Genomic DNA, 16,027 nt, shown 5'->3' with positions numbered 1-16,027 from the left:
ATTCTAGATTTGCAGCCAATATTGCATAAAGGTCGTCGTGTAAGGGGTCTATGGAGAGGTTATGATTGGCTGATTAGAATTATGCTATCTGTTTATGTGTATCATTTTTGTCGTTGATGTTATGAATATTAGCTTTATACTGTCTGTATTTCAAACTTGTGTTATGCTTCCAGGGAACACCCCAGACAAGTTGGTGTCAGTTCTGCCTAGCCTGCTTGATGGCCCACTAAGGAGTCTGCTCAGTGTCCCATTTGCAGTTTCGTCCACTTCAGCCACCTGTAGGGTTTGAAGCAGCAGAACAATGTCTGCTACCAAGCACTGAGCAACGCAGAGAGTGGTGGCGCTACGAATCGTGGGGTACATGTCCAGTGAGCTGTACTGCTTGCCACAGCCAGATACAGCACCAGTGGAGCTGCAGGGAGTGATGGTACAGGCAGGGCCGGCTTTAGGAAGTGCGGGGCCCAATTCGAACAGTTTTGACGGGGTCCTAGCAGGGATGACTAAAAAGTTTTGCAATTTGTACTTTTCCACAAGGAATAACACCAGCAGAAGATCCCCTGTATCAAACGATCGCTCACAAAGAGAGCGGAACCCCCTTTATCCCATCAAAATTGGGACGGGGCCAGATTGGTTAACCAAAAAGGTCGGATCATCGCATTAATGGGAAAGTGCCAGGCTGCATCGCCATCTAGTGACCATAGGAGAGATTGCCCACTTCTGGACCTGTGTGCGCTGGTTGTTGGGTTCATATGGAGAAACCGGAGAATTCTGGAATGTGTTTGCCCCAAAAGAAGCTATTGTGTCATACAGGAGACCTGTGATATTCAGGGGGTCAGATTAGATGCTCTAATGATCTCTTCTGGCCATCAAGTTGACTAATTTCTGAAAAACGGAGTGGCGCATTGGGAGCAGCGTCTGATATTTTACTGTCTAGCTGGCTTGCTTCCTAGAATGAACACACTTTGAGTGGGGTGATCCACAGGAAGTAGCACAAACCTCCAAAGTGCCTGGCCAGGGGCAGGACATTAGCACAGCAAGGGAGGGGTGTGGCAGTAACATCACAAAGGCCTTTTGCAGGACCTCAGGCTATTGGTCAAAGGTGGTGGGGAGGTGGTGACCTCACAGAGAGATGCTGACATCAGCCAGGCAGGACAGGGCGAGGGGCCAGGGAAACCTCAGAGACTCCCGTGGCTTTGCTTCAGCAAGTCTCCTTCTCCAGGTGTTGCTTTGAGGACTAAGAGAGTATTCGGGTTCACGTACGGGAGCGCCAGGAGGAACCTCTTTCGAGTTTTCTCCTTCCTTTTAGTGATTTTACTAGAAAACAGATGTCCCTGTTTAGAAGGTAAGAGCCTCCTCGAGGTTTGAAACCTGTTCAGTCTGATCCATCTGGTGACAGTTGAATTCTAGGCAAGGAAAACACGAGCTTAAGGAGGCAGAATTTTATTCCGCACCTGAGATTTTGTCCCTTAGAATCACTGGGGACATTAGGGTTTGTCCTTTTTGTTTCACCTTTTCCTTCGTCCCTCCCTCCCTCCCTCCTTTCCCGTCGTCTCTTGCTTCGTTTGTCCTTTCTCCTGTTCCCCTCCCAACACCAGGAGAGTGGTATGTGTGTGTGTGTGTGTGTGTGTTTTAGTTTGCAGGGACTGGTAGGGGGCAGTGTGCTCTGAGAATAGCCGAGCCTTTGATCACTGCAGAGCCCTGATTATGGGGCCTATAAAGGCAGACGAGGAGTCAGCTAGCAGGACAGGAGTCCAGGAGTCACAAACATAGGTGGGCACAGGGGAGTTTGAGTGGGAGTTTGTCAGGGGAGTGTGGGGAAGGGAGCATGTGGTGTTCTCGTTTTGTTTTGTGTGTGTGTTTTCCCTTTTTCTCCTTGACAGGCATTTAGGTGGGAGGCTGTGACAGCTACAGAGGCAGCAGTGGTAGAGACCTCAGGAAGGGAAGCGACAATGAAGCTGATTGGATGTGGAAGCTGTGGAATGTACCTTATCCTGGAACAGGTACCTGAAAAGAGCTTCATTTGTATGAAGTGCCACCTGATAAGGCTGATGGAAGATCCAAGGTTTGGAGATGCAGGTGGTTGAGGTTTGAAGGGGATTTGAGCAGATGGCTGGGGGGAAGGAGAGAGGAGGCTGAAGGGAAAAGTGAAGACTTGCAGATACAAGCCAGACTGAAGATCTCTTAGGGGAGGCTGCTGGGTGAGGAAAGTGGCCCGTGGAAGCATGTGACTATGAGAACCAGGTGGAGGACAAGATCTGTGGATGAGGGGAAAGCAGTGGACATGTTATTCCTTGACTTTAGCAAAGCTTTTGATGCAGTCTCCCACAGTATTCTTGCCAGCAAGTTAAAGAAGCATGGGCTGGATGAATGGACTATAAGGTGGCTAGAAAGCTGGCTAGATTGTCGGGCTCAAACACGTGGTGATCAATGGCTCCATGTCTAGTTGGCAGCTGGTATCAAGCGGAGTGCCCCAGGGGTCGGTCCTGGGGCCGGTTTTGTTCAATATCTTCATTAATGATCTGGATGATGGCGTGGATTGCACCCTCAGCAAGTTTGAAGATGACACTAAACTAGGAGGAGTGGTATATACACTGGGATGATTTAGTTGGGTTTGGTCCTGCTTTGAGAAGGGGGTTGGACTAGATGACCTCCTGAGGTCCCTTCCAACCCTGAGATTCTATGATTCTATGATTCTATGGAGGGTAGGGATAGGATACAGAGTGACCTAGACAAATTGGAGGATTGGGCCAAAAGAAATCTGATGAGCTTCAACAAGGACAAGTGCAGAGTCCTGCACTTAGGACAGAATAATGCCATGCATTGATAGAGACTAGGGACCGAATGGCTAGACAGCAATTCTGCAGAAAAGCACCTAGGGGTGACAGTGGACAAGAAGCTGGATATGAGTCAACAGTGTGAACCTTGTTGCCAAGGCTAATGGCATTTTGGGCTGTATAAGCAGGGGCATTGCCAGCAAATAGAGGGACGTGAAAAAATTGGAAAGAGTCCAGCGGAGGGCAACAAAAATGATTAGGGGGCTGGAGCACATGACTTATGCGGAGAGGGTGAGGGAACTGCGATTGTTTAGTCTGCAGAAGAGAAGAATGAGGGGCCCCTGCTCTGCTCAGTGGGGTTTTTTGCTGCGGTACGGTGCTGTGTTCCTTCCCAAAGGGCAGGTGTTTGCCCTGGTCCCAATTCGATGGGATAAAGGGGGTTCCGCTCTCCTTGTGAGCGATCGTTTGATGCAGGGGATCTTCTGCTGGTGTTATTCCTTATTGAAAAGTACAAATTGCAAAACTGATGGGAGGGGCCTTCTGAGGTGGTAGGGAGGGGTCACGCTGTTACCTGCAATGTACACAGGCCCCGCAGCAGGGACGCACCTCGGAATGTGCATAGAAAGAGGTTAAAAGTGCATCACAACAGTGAAGCCGTTGTCAAGATGCTATTCTGTGCGGAGGACTGTAAGACAGCCCCTGTTCCTGATCTGAGGCCTGAATTGATTTCAATGGGACTTAGGAACTGAAATCCCTTTAAAAAATCTGGCCCCAAGTGATTTGCTTAAGGTCGCAAAGGAAGTCTGCAGTGAAGGCAGAACTTAAACTCAGACCCCTCAAGTCTTAGTCGAGTGCGATAACCTCTGGACCATCCTTCCTTTCTTCTGTGTCTGTCTAATGACGTGCTTCTGTCTATCTAACCCCAGAGATAACCATGTCTCTCTCTATCTAGCCCCATAGAAAAATAATCCGTCTGTCTAGTGTCTACCTGTCTACCTACTTTTACATAACTAAGCCAGGAGCTAGGCTATTTATAAGAAGTAAATAAAAACTACAAACTAGGAATGAACTCTGATTACGTTCAAGAACCAGCATTCTTGTTGAAATCAGTAAGATTATGTTCACACTGGTTCACTGTATATTAACTGAGGAGATATGAATGAAGAGCAAAGTTAAGCAGCGGGAGCTCTATTAAAACTATGGGTGAAACCCTCATGCCTGCTCTGGCTTCTTGCACAGCCTAAAACTGGAGTTCTGCAGTGGGGAAGCATAATAATAATAATAATTCTCTGCTACATTAAAGAGCCCTTTAATACCCAATATGTTCTCTCCATTAAGGCACTTCAACACTTCAATGAAGTTATCTTTCAATCTTCTTTTGATAAGTTAAACAGGTTGAGCTCTTTCAATAGCTCACTAGAAGACATTTTTCTCCAGCCCTCAGAACATTTGGTGGCTCTTTGCTGCCCCAGCTCCAATTTCACAACATCTTTTTCAAACGAGGACACCAAAACTGGAGGCTGTATTCCATTATCAGGCTCACTGATGCCGTGTTACCTCCTGTGATGTTATTGACATAAACTGTAACTGTATAGATCACCGTTGCGACCACTATTCTAGATTTGCAGCCAATATTGCATAAAGGTCGTCGTGTAAGGGGTCTATGGAGAGGTTATGATTGGCTGATTAGAATTATGCTATCTGTTTATGTGTATCATTTTTGTCGTTGATGTTATGAATATTAGCTTTATACTGTCTGTATTTCAAACTTGTGTTATGCTTCCAGGGAACACCCCAGACAAGTTGGTGTCAGTTCTGCCTAGCCTGCTTGATGGCCCACTAAGGAGTCTGCTCAGTGTCCCATTTGCAGTTTCGTCCACTTCAGCCACCTGTAGGGTTTGAAGCAGCAGAACAATGTCTGCTACCAAGCACTGAGCAACGCAGAGAGTGGTGGCGCTACGAATCGTGGGGTACATGTCCAGTGAGCTGTACTGCTTGCCACAGCCAGATACAGCACCAGTGGAGCTGCAGGGAGTGATGGTACAGGCAGGGCCGGCTTTAGGAAGTGCGGGGCCCAATTCGAACAGTTTTGACGGGGTCCTAGCAGGGATGACTAAAAAGTTTTGCAATTTGTACTTTTCCACAAGGAATAACACCAGCAGAAGATCCCCTGTATCAAACGATCGCTCACAAAGAGAGCGGAACCCCCTTTATCCCATCAAATTGGGACCAGGGCCAGATTGGTTAACCAAAAGGTCGGATCATCGCATGAATGGGAAAGTGCCAGGCTGCATCGCCATCTAGTGACCATAGGAGAGATTGCCCACTTCTGGACCTGTGTGCGCTGGTTGTTGGGTTCATATGGAGAACCGGAGAATTCTGGAATGTGTTTGCCCGAAAAGAAGCTATTGTGTCATACAGGAGACCTGTGATATTCAGGGGGTCAGATTAGATGCTCTAATGATCTCTTCTGGCCATCAAGTTGACTAATTTCTGAAAAACTGAGTGGCGCATTGGGAGCAGCGTCTGATATTTTACTGTCTAGCTGGCTTGCTTCCTAGAATGAACACACTTTGAGTGGGGTGATCCACAGGAAGTAGCACAAACCTCCAAAGTGCCTGGCCAGGGGCAGGACATTAGCACAGCAAGGGAGGGGTGTGGCAGTGACATCACAAAGGCCTTTTGCAGGACCTCAGGCTATTGGTCAAAGGTGGTGGGGAGGTGGTGACCTCACAGAGAGATGCTGACATCAGCCAGGCAGGACAGGGGCGAGGGGCCAGGGAAACCTCAGAGACTCCCGTGGCTTTGCTTCAGCAAGTCTCCTTCTCCAGGTGTTGCTTTGAGGACTAAGAGAGTATTCGGGTTCACGTACGGGAGCGCCAGGAGGAACCTCTTTCGAGTTTTCTCCTTCCTTTTAGTGATTTTACTAGAAAACAGATGTCCCTGTTTAGAAGGTAAGAGCCTCCTCGAGGTTTGAAACCTGTTCAGTCTGATCCATCTGGTGACAGTTGAATTCTAGGCAAGGAAAACACGAGCTTAAGGAGGCCGAATTTTATTCCGCACCTGAGATTTTGTCCCTTAGAATCACTGGGGACATTAGGGTTTGTCCTTTTTGTTTCACCTTTTCCTTCGTCCCTCCCTCCCTCCCTCCTTTCCCGTCGTCTCTTGCTTCGTTTGTCCTTTCTCCTGTTCCCCTCCCAACACCAGGAGAGTGGTATGTGTGTGTGTGTGTGTGTGTGTTTTAGTTTGCAGGGACTGGTAGGGGGCAGTGTGCTCTGAGAATAGCCGAGCCTTTGATCACAGCAGAGCCCTGATTATGGGTCCTATAAAGGCAGACGAGGAGTCAGCCAGCAGGACAGGAGTCCAGGAGTCACAAACATAGGTGGGCACAGGGGAGTTTGAGTGGGAGTTTGTCAGGGGAGTGTGGGGAAGGGAGTATGTGGTGTTCTGGTTTTGTTTTGTGTGTGTAGGTTTTTTGCTGCGGTACGGTGCTGTTTTCCTTCCCAAAGGGCAGGTGTTTGCTCCTTTCCTCAGTAAGGCCTAGGTGAAAACAAGATGAAAAATTCCAGCTCTTTTTCTTGGATATTGTTTCTCTTCTTCTTGCACATTCAGGGTTAGAGCTGAGAACTTTCACTGATCCTGAAGTTGCATAAAATGTGTTTTGTCTTAATACAGTTTAATTTCATTCCTTTCAATTCTCTGATCATCACAGCCCTGAGTGGTAAAAGTGGGGTTTTCACAAAGATAACCATGGCAATAAAATGGAGACTGAACCAACGCATGAGTAAGAGCTTCACTGTTTAACAGCTTCTAGAGGTGCGGACTCACCCCCACGGCACTTCCTGCTGGTGACTTCTGGGAATCAGCTCGTTCCAGCTCCGGAGCGCCCTTTGCAGGCCGGTGATCCGCCTGGCCCCTGGCCCCCGTGCCCCTCCCTGGACCCGGTGCCCTTTTAGCTGAGGTGTTGCCCCCTGGCAGTAACCCCTTTCTCTCAGGGTCTACCCTGCCCAGGGAACTCCCCACCCCCTATCCCCACCGCACCTCAGTAGACGGCTACTGCCAGTCATCGTCTCACCCCCGTGCCCTGGGGCAGACTGCAGTATCAGCCATTCAGCACTGGCAAGGAGGGTTTGGACCTGCTGCCTTGGCCTACCCCTGGGCTGCCCTCTGCAACTCCCAGGACCTCTTGGCCTTCTGCTAGGCCCTGCTCCAATCAGGTTACCTGTCTCTAGCTCCCTGCAGCCAGGCCCATCTCCCGCTACAAACAGAGAGAGACTGATCCTTCTGGCTTCCCTGGCCTTCTTAGAAGGCCCTGTTGCTCAGTTTGGGGCGTGGCCCCAGCTGCAGCCACTTCCTCCCATCCGCCAGGGTTTTACCTTGCCCAGCCCCAGCCCTCTGCAGGGCTTTTCCAACCCCTTCCAGGCTGGAGCGGGGGGTCACCCCGTTACACAGCACAGAGATAAAAGATTTACTTTCTACTACAAAAAAAAAAGGAAATGAACAAACAAAAACCCTTCATTTAACCTTACTTACGTTTGCTTTCATCAATAAAATCATTAGGAAATACAAAGTCAAGGTTTCTAAACAGGATGGAAAGGTTACAAAGTGAAGCATTCTCAGGTTTGCAAATGTCCAAAGTTGTGTTGCCCTGCCACCCTCAATTCAGTCCTCTTGTGCATTTACGGGATGATGCAGACTTTTATGACATGATCCCATAGTATTTTTTTTCCCACGGGACCCCTTCCTCATTCAGTGCACAGGGTTTTTGTTGTGTATTTGGTTGTCATGGTTTTTGCTGCTATGGCAACTGAGTTAGAGTATTATGGTCTGTAAATAAAATGGAGGTTTTGGTTAGCTGTCTGCTCTCTGGCCTCAAGTGATTGCTTCCTACTCCGGCTGCCCCAAGGACATAACACTGGCGACGAGGGTGGGATCCTGGTGCTGCTCCAGTAACAGAAGGAAGTAGAAGTCAAGGTAAAGACCAAACAAAGAAAAAAAGCTGCTTCTTTGCACTGACTGTGAAAGTGAAACTAAAAATCATGGCTACTCTGACCAGGCCCCTGGAGCCTTTTGATGAGAATACAGAGCAGTGGCATGTGTATACTGAGCGTTTTGAGCTTTTTTTTATTGCAAATGACATTACAGAAGCGAAGAAGGTGCCAATATTCTTAAGTGTTGTAGGGGCTAAAACCTACTCCCTGCTACACAGCTTACTACACCCTGTTAAGCCAGCAACTAAATCTTACAGTGACATTGTGGAAATCCTGGGGTCCCATTTTTCCCCAAAACCACTGGTAATTGCTGAAAGATATAGGTTCCACAAAAGAGACCAAAAGGAAGATGAAACAGTTGTACAATTTGTAGCCATTCTAAAAAAGCTAGCAGAACACTGTGAATTTAAAGAAATGTTAAATGATGCCCTGCGTGACAGGTTAGTGTGTGGCCTGTACAGTGAAGCTATACGGAAGCGCCTACTGACAGAGGCTCAGCTTACCTTACAGAAGGCTGTTGATATTGCTGTCTCCATGGAACTGGCTACAAGGGAGGCACAATACATCGGTGCACCCCCTAGGGTGCAAAAAGTGTCACAAGAACCGACCCACAAAACTGTGCAGAGTCAAGAATGTTACCGCTGTGGTAAGCCAGGACACCAGGCATCAGAATGCTGGTGTAAGGACCTGGTGTGTCGACGCTGTGGCAAAAAGGGACACATTGAGTGTGCCTGTAAACAAAAGAAAAAGAGGCCTGTGGTCTGGCCGATAAAAAGAGGAACCTTGCATACTCTAGAGCAGACCCAGGATGATCAAGGAGACACCTCATCACAAGAGGAAGTGCCACTGCATGTTTTGTCTTTGGCAGCGGGCTCACATGAATACTGGGTAACCCCCTTATTGGAGGGCAAACCTATACGCATGGAACTGGACACCGGTGCAGCTGTCTCGCTGGTCTCTGAGACTGTGTATAAAGAAAAGCTACAGCATCTTCCGCTTAAGGCAACAAAAACTGTTCTGAAGACGTATACGGGAGAAGCTGTGCCCATGGTGGGCACTATTGATGTTAAGGTGGAGCTCAATGGACAGGCCGCTAGATTGCCACTGTTTGTGGTGAGAGGTAACTACCCAGCCTTAATGGGTAGGTCTTGGCTTGGGAAGATTCAACTGAACTGGGCAGAAGTGCACCGGATGACTAAAGAAGAAACCAGTCTAACCCCTATACTAAGGAAACATGCTGCTGTTTTTGGAGATGATTTGGGAAGTATGAAGGGAATCACTGTGACATTGAACATTAAACCTGGCAGTCCACCAAAATATCTGAAAGCCCGAACTGTGCCATATGCCATCAGGCCAAAGGTTGAAGCAGACCTGGAGCGCCTGGTCACCAATGGAGTCCTAATACCAGTTACCCATAGCTCATGGGCCACTCCTATCGTTCCAATAGTGAAGAAAGATGGCTCTCTCCGGATTTGCGGTGATTTTAAAGTCACTGTCAACCCAGTGTTGTGTGCAGAGCAATACCCGCTTCCCCGCATCGATGACCTCTTCGCAGGCCTGGCTGGGGGACAAAAGTTCAGTAAGATTGATCTGAGTCAAGCATATTTACAGATGCACGTCGATGAAAAGTCCCAAGAGCTGTTGACTATTGTGACTCATAAGGGGCTTTATAGATACTGTCGCCTACCCTTCGGAATCACATCGGCTCCCGCCCTGTTCCAGAGAGCTATGGACCAGATCTTGTGTGGCTTGTCAGGAGTTCAGTGCTATCTGGATGACATCCTGGTCACTGGAAGAAATGAAGAGGATCACTTAAAGAATTTAGAGGCTACCCTACAAAGATTGGAAGAGTATGGCCTACGAGTTCGCAAAGACAAGTGTGAATTCTTCAAGCCCTCTGTTGAATATTTGGGACACATCATCGATTCTGCAGGTCTTCATAAGGCCCCTGCAAAAGTTAAAGCTATTGTGGAGGCTCCCCCACCACGAAATGTAAGCCAGCTGCGCTCGTTTCTAGGACTACTGAACTATTATGGAAAGTTCATCTCACAGTTAGCCACACTGCTAAAACCACTTCACGAGCTCCTTGGGCAGAACAAGGCCTGGAAGTGGACTGAAGCCTGTGATGTTGCATTTAACAAAGCTAAGGATGCATTGTTAAATTCTGAAGTTCTAACGCACTTTGATCCATCCTTACCCCTGCAATTGGCCTGCGATGCCTCCCCTTATGGAGTGGGAGCAGTCGTGTCACACATTATGCCTTCGGGAGAAGAGAGACCTATTGCTTTTGCTTCACGCACTCTAAGCAAAGCAGAAACTAACTACGCCCAAATCGAACGTGAGGCATTAGGAATTGTTTTTGGAATTCGGAAGTTTCATCAGTACCTCTTTGGGCGAAAGTTTACTCTTCTTACAGACCATCGACCTCTGACGTCAATTTTTGGACCCTACACAGGCATTCCCCCATTAGCTGCTAGTCGTATGCAACGTTGGGCATTGTTACTTTCAGCACACACATATGAAATCAAATATCGGAAATCCACTCTGCACGGCAATGCAGATGGCCTCTCGAGGTTGCCTTTGCCGGTCAAACATCAAGATAGTGCCCAAAAGGAAATCTTTTACTTTGAACAGGTAGAGAATACACCCATCACTGCTACTCAGATAAAGAAGGCAACTCGCGTTGACCCAGTATTGTCCCAAGTTATGGACCTGGTGATGCATGGAAAATCTCGACAAACCTCTCCGGTCTCATCCGACCTTGTTCCCTACATGTCCAAACGGATGGAGTTATCGGTCCAATCTGGTTGTTTGTTGTGGGGGAGACGTGTCATTATTCCACCACCGCTGAGATCACAGATGTTAGAACAGCTACATTCCGGTCACTGTGGAATAGTGCGCATGAAGGAAATTGCACGAAGCTATTTTTGGTGGCCTGGATTGGACAGCGCTATTGAAGAGAAGGCAAAAGCTTGTATGTCATGTCAGGGTGTGAGGAATGCACCCCTGTGGGCACCCCTACACCCATGGGCCTGGCCTGAAAACCCGTGGCAACGTATTCACGTTGACTTTGCTGGCCCCCTTGAAGGAAGCATGTTCTTGGTGGCAATAGATGCCCATTCTAAATGGCCAGAAGTCTCTATAATGCAGTCCACTTCTGCAGAGAGTACTATCCAAAAACTACGAGGACTCTTTAGTCGTTTTGGTCTGCCAGAACAACTTGTGAGCGACAACGGACCGCAGTTCGTTTCTCAGGAGTTTCAAAATTTTATGAAGGCAAATGGGATACACCACAGCACGTCAGCACCATATCATCCGTCCACCAACGGATTAGCTGAAAGATTTGTGCAGACAATGAAAAACGCTTTGAAATCAGCAAGGGGACAACACTCCATTCAAAAGCGTCTGGATATCTTCTTACTTTCCTACAGAAACACCCCTCATGCTACGACCCAGGCATCTCCAGCCTTTCTAATGTTGGGACGACAGCTGCGCACTTGCTTTGATCTGCTGAAACCTTCTGAACCCCGACAAACTGTGCAACATCAGCAGCAATATCAAGTCATCAGACGGGCACCCAGAGCAAAAGACCGAACCTTTAGCCCGGGACAGCCAGTTTTGGCTCGGAATTATACTTCCAGAGCTAAATGGGTCCCGGCCACAGTCATCACTCAAACAGGACCTGTTTCCTACACTGTCCGGACTGTAGAGAATGTTACCTGGCGGCGACATGTAGATCAGCTGTTGCCAGGTCATGCCAGTCCTCAGGACTCATCTGCAGTTGAGGGGTCTGACTTCACCTTTTCTGGTGAGGCACCGAATCACGAGTCACCTGTTCCTGACTGTTCTCCTCCATTACTGCCGGCGGCTGAGATACCCCTTTGCCCAGCATGAGCTGATACCACCTCCTCACCCGTTCATGCTGCGGACCCTGAGTCCCTAGTGCTTTCGGGTGCAATAACACCAGAAGTTCGCCGTAATCCACCTAGAGACAGAAGGCCTCCTCATCGGCTGGATCTCTAGCTAGGGCGAACCCACGGTTATGGGGCAAAATAATCCCCAGGGTTTAGCCGGGAATGGAGGCAGTCTACCCTCCTTCTCTAGTCTAGTGTGTGTTTTTTTTATTTAGGGGATGTTCTTATTAGGGGGGGAGGAATATGTTGTGTATTTGGTTGTCATGGTTTTTGCTGCTATGGCAACTGAGTTAGAGTATTATGGTCTGTAAATAAAATGGAGGTTTTGGTTAGCTGTCTGCTCTCTGGCCTCAAGTGATTGCTTCCTACTCCGGCTGCCCCAAGGACATAACAGTTTTCTGCTCTGGGGCTGTGTATTGAAAGAGTCTGTTGCCTGTTGGGTCCCTGCCTCATTTCTTGCAGAGTTAACGTTGCACAGGCAATGCTCATTCCAGTATTTCCTAACTTGAGAGTGCTTCACTTTGCAGCCTTTTAGTCCTCTGTGCATTTCCTAATGTTTATAGCTTGCTTTACTGAGGAGAACAGTCTTTATGACAAAGGGTTGGGGTTTTTTTTTGGTAATGTCTCCATTATTTATCCGGTCAGTGTCAATAGTGTGCGCTTTATAAGACAGAGAAAGTAAGGACACGCCCTGATACAAAGCCCCTCTGATCTAAGGAAGACTGACACATACAAAGAAAGCAGGAGATGTAAGAACTAGGACATTCTTTCTTTCTTTTGATGAATAGTCATTTGTTTATTATGAATTATGATTATGATTAAAGAAAGGGTTGTGGATTGGGGAACTTGTGCGGTGAGGATGTTCTATGCAGAAGTTTCCATTGTTTGGCACATGCAGCTGATCTGAAGTGCCACACAGTGCTAGGTTTTGCGTAGCAAGCCCTCTCACAATGGCAAAGAGCCTTTTCTGAACTCTGATGCAATCTTCTCTTCATGCTGATCATCTATGGTGGCCTTTAATCTTAGGGTACGTCTACACTACAAGACTATTTCGAATCAACTTAATTCGAATTTGTGGAATCGACCTTATGAAGTCGAAGTTGTGTATCCACACTAAATACACTAGTTCGACTGTGTGAGTCCACAGTAACGGGGCCAGTGTCGACTTTGGAAGCGGTGCACTGTGGGAAGCTATCCCACAGTTCCCGCACTCCCCGCTGCCCATTGGAATCCTGGGATTTCCCCCCCCCAATGCATGCTGGGGGGAAAAATGTGTCGAGGGTGGTTTTGGGTAACTGTCATCATTGAACCGTCAATCACGCCCTCCCTTCCTCCCTCCCTGAAAGCGCCTGCAGGCAATCTGTTTGTGCACTTTTCTGCTCAGTGACAGCGCGGGCGCCACAGCACTTTGAGCACGGATCCCGCTGCAGTTATGGCCGTTGCCAACTCCTCGCACCTTATCGTCCACCTCTTCCACAGTCAGCTGCTGAGAAATAGGGCTACTTTTCAATGGTGCTGCGAGCACTGGTGGACCATGGGGGACGTTTTACCAACATCAACATCGGGTGGCCAGGCAAAGTTCATGACGTGCGTGTTTTCAGGAACTCTGGTCTGTTTAGACGCCTGCAGGAAGGTAGTTTCTTCCCGGACCACAAAATAAGTCTTGGGGATGTGCAGATGCCTATAGTGATCGTCGGGGACCCAGCCTACCCGCTAATGCCCTGGCTCATGAAGCTCTGTGCAGGCGCCTTTCACAGCGACAAGGAACTCTTCAAGTACCAGCGAGCAGCGAGCAGCGTGACCTGTGACTGTTCAGTTTCTTTACAGAGAAGCTGAAGCTGCCCCTGTTTCTTTACCAAGTTACTGTTGACTAGCATCTGCAGTTACATACCCCGCCCACCCCGCTTCCCCAACTTCCAACACACGTTTAAAAATAAAATACATGTTCCACTGTAACTTTACAAAGGTTTCTTTATTGATGACTTTGCGTTACAGGGTTGAAACTGGGACACGGACTGTGCTGGGTAGGGTGTGCGGTGATGTAAAGACCACCTGTAAACTCGAGGAATGACAGGCTCCTGCTCCCAGAGCGGTCTGCAGTGCCGGACTGGATGTTTCAACGGAGCCTGCCATCCCTCCTTTTTGGGACTCTGTGTGCGGGGGCTATGTGGCCTTTTGGCGGGGGAGGACGGATACAGATTCCTCTGCTGCGTGGCTCTGTGGTCCAGGACAGGGACCGTTGCATGAGATCTGTAACCCCCCTCTCCCGCTACAAAGTCACGTACCCCCCCACCCACACAGAACCTGCAAACCACCTCCCATACCGACCAGGGTGCGTACTGACTGCAGTGTGTGTGTGACCTGCTGCTGATCCTGCCCCCATGTCTGTACCCTGGTAAAGGTGATTGTCCTGTCAAATTACCAACCCCCTTCCCCCCCTTCAAACACAGTCTCCTCTAAAAGAACATGACGGAAACAGTAATTAACAGAAAAGTATTTTTTATTATCAACTAGACAGTTAGGGGATGAAACTGGGATGGGGGCTTGGGTGAGGCGGGAAGGAAAGGACTTTTCAAAATTTAGGCTATGAGAGCTTTTCGGTACTTGAGCACTCTGCTGGGGTGCAGTGACAGTTTACACGGCCTCTGGCGCCCCTCCTTCTGGTTATTTTGGGTGAGGGGGGTATGGGACTTTGTGGCGGGGGAGGGCGGTTGCAGATACACTGCAGGGGGGCTCTGTCCTCCTGCCGGAGGTCCTGCAGAACATGCACAAGGCGCAGGAGCGTGTCCATTTGCTCTCTCATTAGTCCAAGCAGCGTTTGAGTCGCCTGCTTGTCTTCCTCACGCCACCTCTCCTCCCGTTCGCTGAGTGAGCGCTGATACAGAGAGAGGGTCTCCCTCCACTGGCTCTGCTGGTCCGCCTCGTCTCGGGAGCAGCCCATAAGTTCAGCGAACATCTCGTCCCGTGTCTTTTTCTTTCGCCGCCTAATCTTTGCCAGCCTCTGTGAGGGGGATGCTGTGGCGAGTCTGGAGACAGTCGAAGCTGTGTGATGGGAAAAAGGGAGTGAATTCCTTGCCAAGATAAATTTTTGCGAAGAATGAACACAGTCTAATCTGTCTCTGTGAATTCTGGGTTGAGATCCCAGTGCCTGATGGAGCAAAAACCATTTTCGCGGGTGGTACTGGGTAAATGTCGTCAGTCATCCCTTCCTCCGGGAAAGCTACAGCAGACAATCATTTCAAGCCCGTTTTCCCTGGATTGCCCTGGCAGATGCCACAGCGTGGAAACCATGGAGCCTGTTTTGCCTTTTGTGCCTGTCACCCAGGGGCGGCTCTAGGCACCAGCAAAACAAGCTGCTGCCTAGGGCGGCAAAATATAGGGGGCGGCAAAAGGCTGGGGCTGGGGCCCCAGCTCATCCTGCCGCTGCGAGCCGAGGAGCGGCCCGTCCCTTGCAGCCAGGCAGGGCCGCGCTACCGGCTCCGCTTGGGGGAGAGGGGGGGTCCCTTACCGGTAGCGCGGCCCCGCCTGGTTGCAGAGGACGGGCCGCTCCTCCTCCGCTTGTTCCCCGGGTCCTAAACAGCCCGGCAGCAGTTTGCCTGGGGGGGCGGGGCTGAGCCCCGCCCCGCTCAGAGCTGCGTGGTCAGGGGGCGGGGCTACAAGCTCCGGGCCGAGTGGAGACAGCTGAGCTCAGCCTAGAGCATGCGGCCCTGCCCCCTCCCCACGCGGCTCTGAGCGGGGAAGAGCTCAGCCCCCTCTGGAGCCATGCGGCTGCCGCGCGGTGAGCCGGGGGTAAGCTGCCTGGAGTAAGCAGCCGGGGCCGGGGGTTGGCTAAGGGGCAGGGAGTCCTGGGGACACTCTGGGGGCACAGGTTCTGTGGGGGGGGCGGTCAGGGGCCAGGGAAGGGGGGTTGGATTGGGGGGTCTCAGGGAGGTGTTTGTCAGGCACCCCCTGACCCCATTACCCCACAGGCCCAGCCCTGACCCCCAGCTCCAAGCCCAGCCCCTAGGACCTGGGCACCCCCCCAGCCCCATCCCCCTCACAGCCCTGACCCCCAGCTCCAAGCCCAGCCCCTAGGACATGGGCACCCCCACAGCCCCATCCCCCTCACAGCCCTGACCCCCAGCTCTGAGCCCAGCCCCTCTGATCCAGACACCCCCCCTCATCCCATTCCCCCCACAGCCCTGACTCCCAGCTCCGAGCCCAGCCCCTCTGATCCGGACACCCCCCGACCCCATTCCCCCCACAGCCCTGACCCCCAGCTCTGAGCCCAGCCCCTCTGAGCTGGGCACCCCCCTGACCCCATTCCCCCCACAGCCCTGACCCCCAGCTCCGAGCCCAGCCCCTCTGA

Source organism: Mauremys mutica, chromosome 14, assembly GCF_020497125.1.
Source record: "Mauremys mutica isolate MM-2020 ecotype Southern chromosome 14, ASM2049712v1, whole genome shotgun sequence".
In the NCBI taxonomy this organism is placed as follows: domain Eukaryota; kingdom Metazoa; phylum Chordata; order Testudines; family Geoemydidae; genus Mauremys; species Mauremys mutica.
This window is presented reverse-complemented; position numbering follows the sequence as displayed.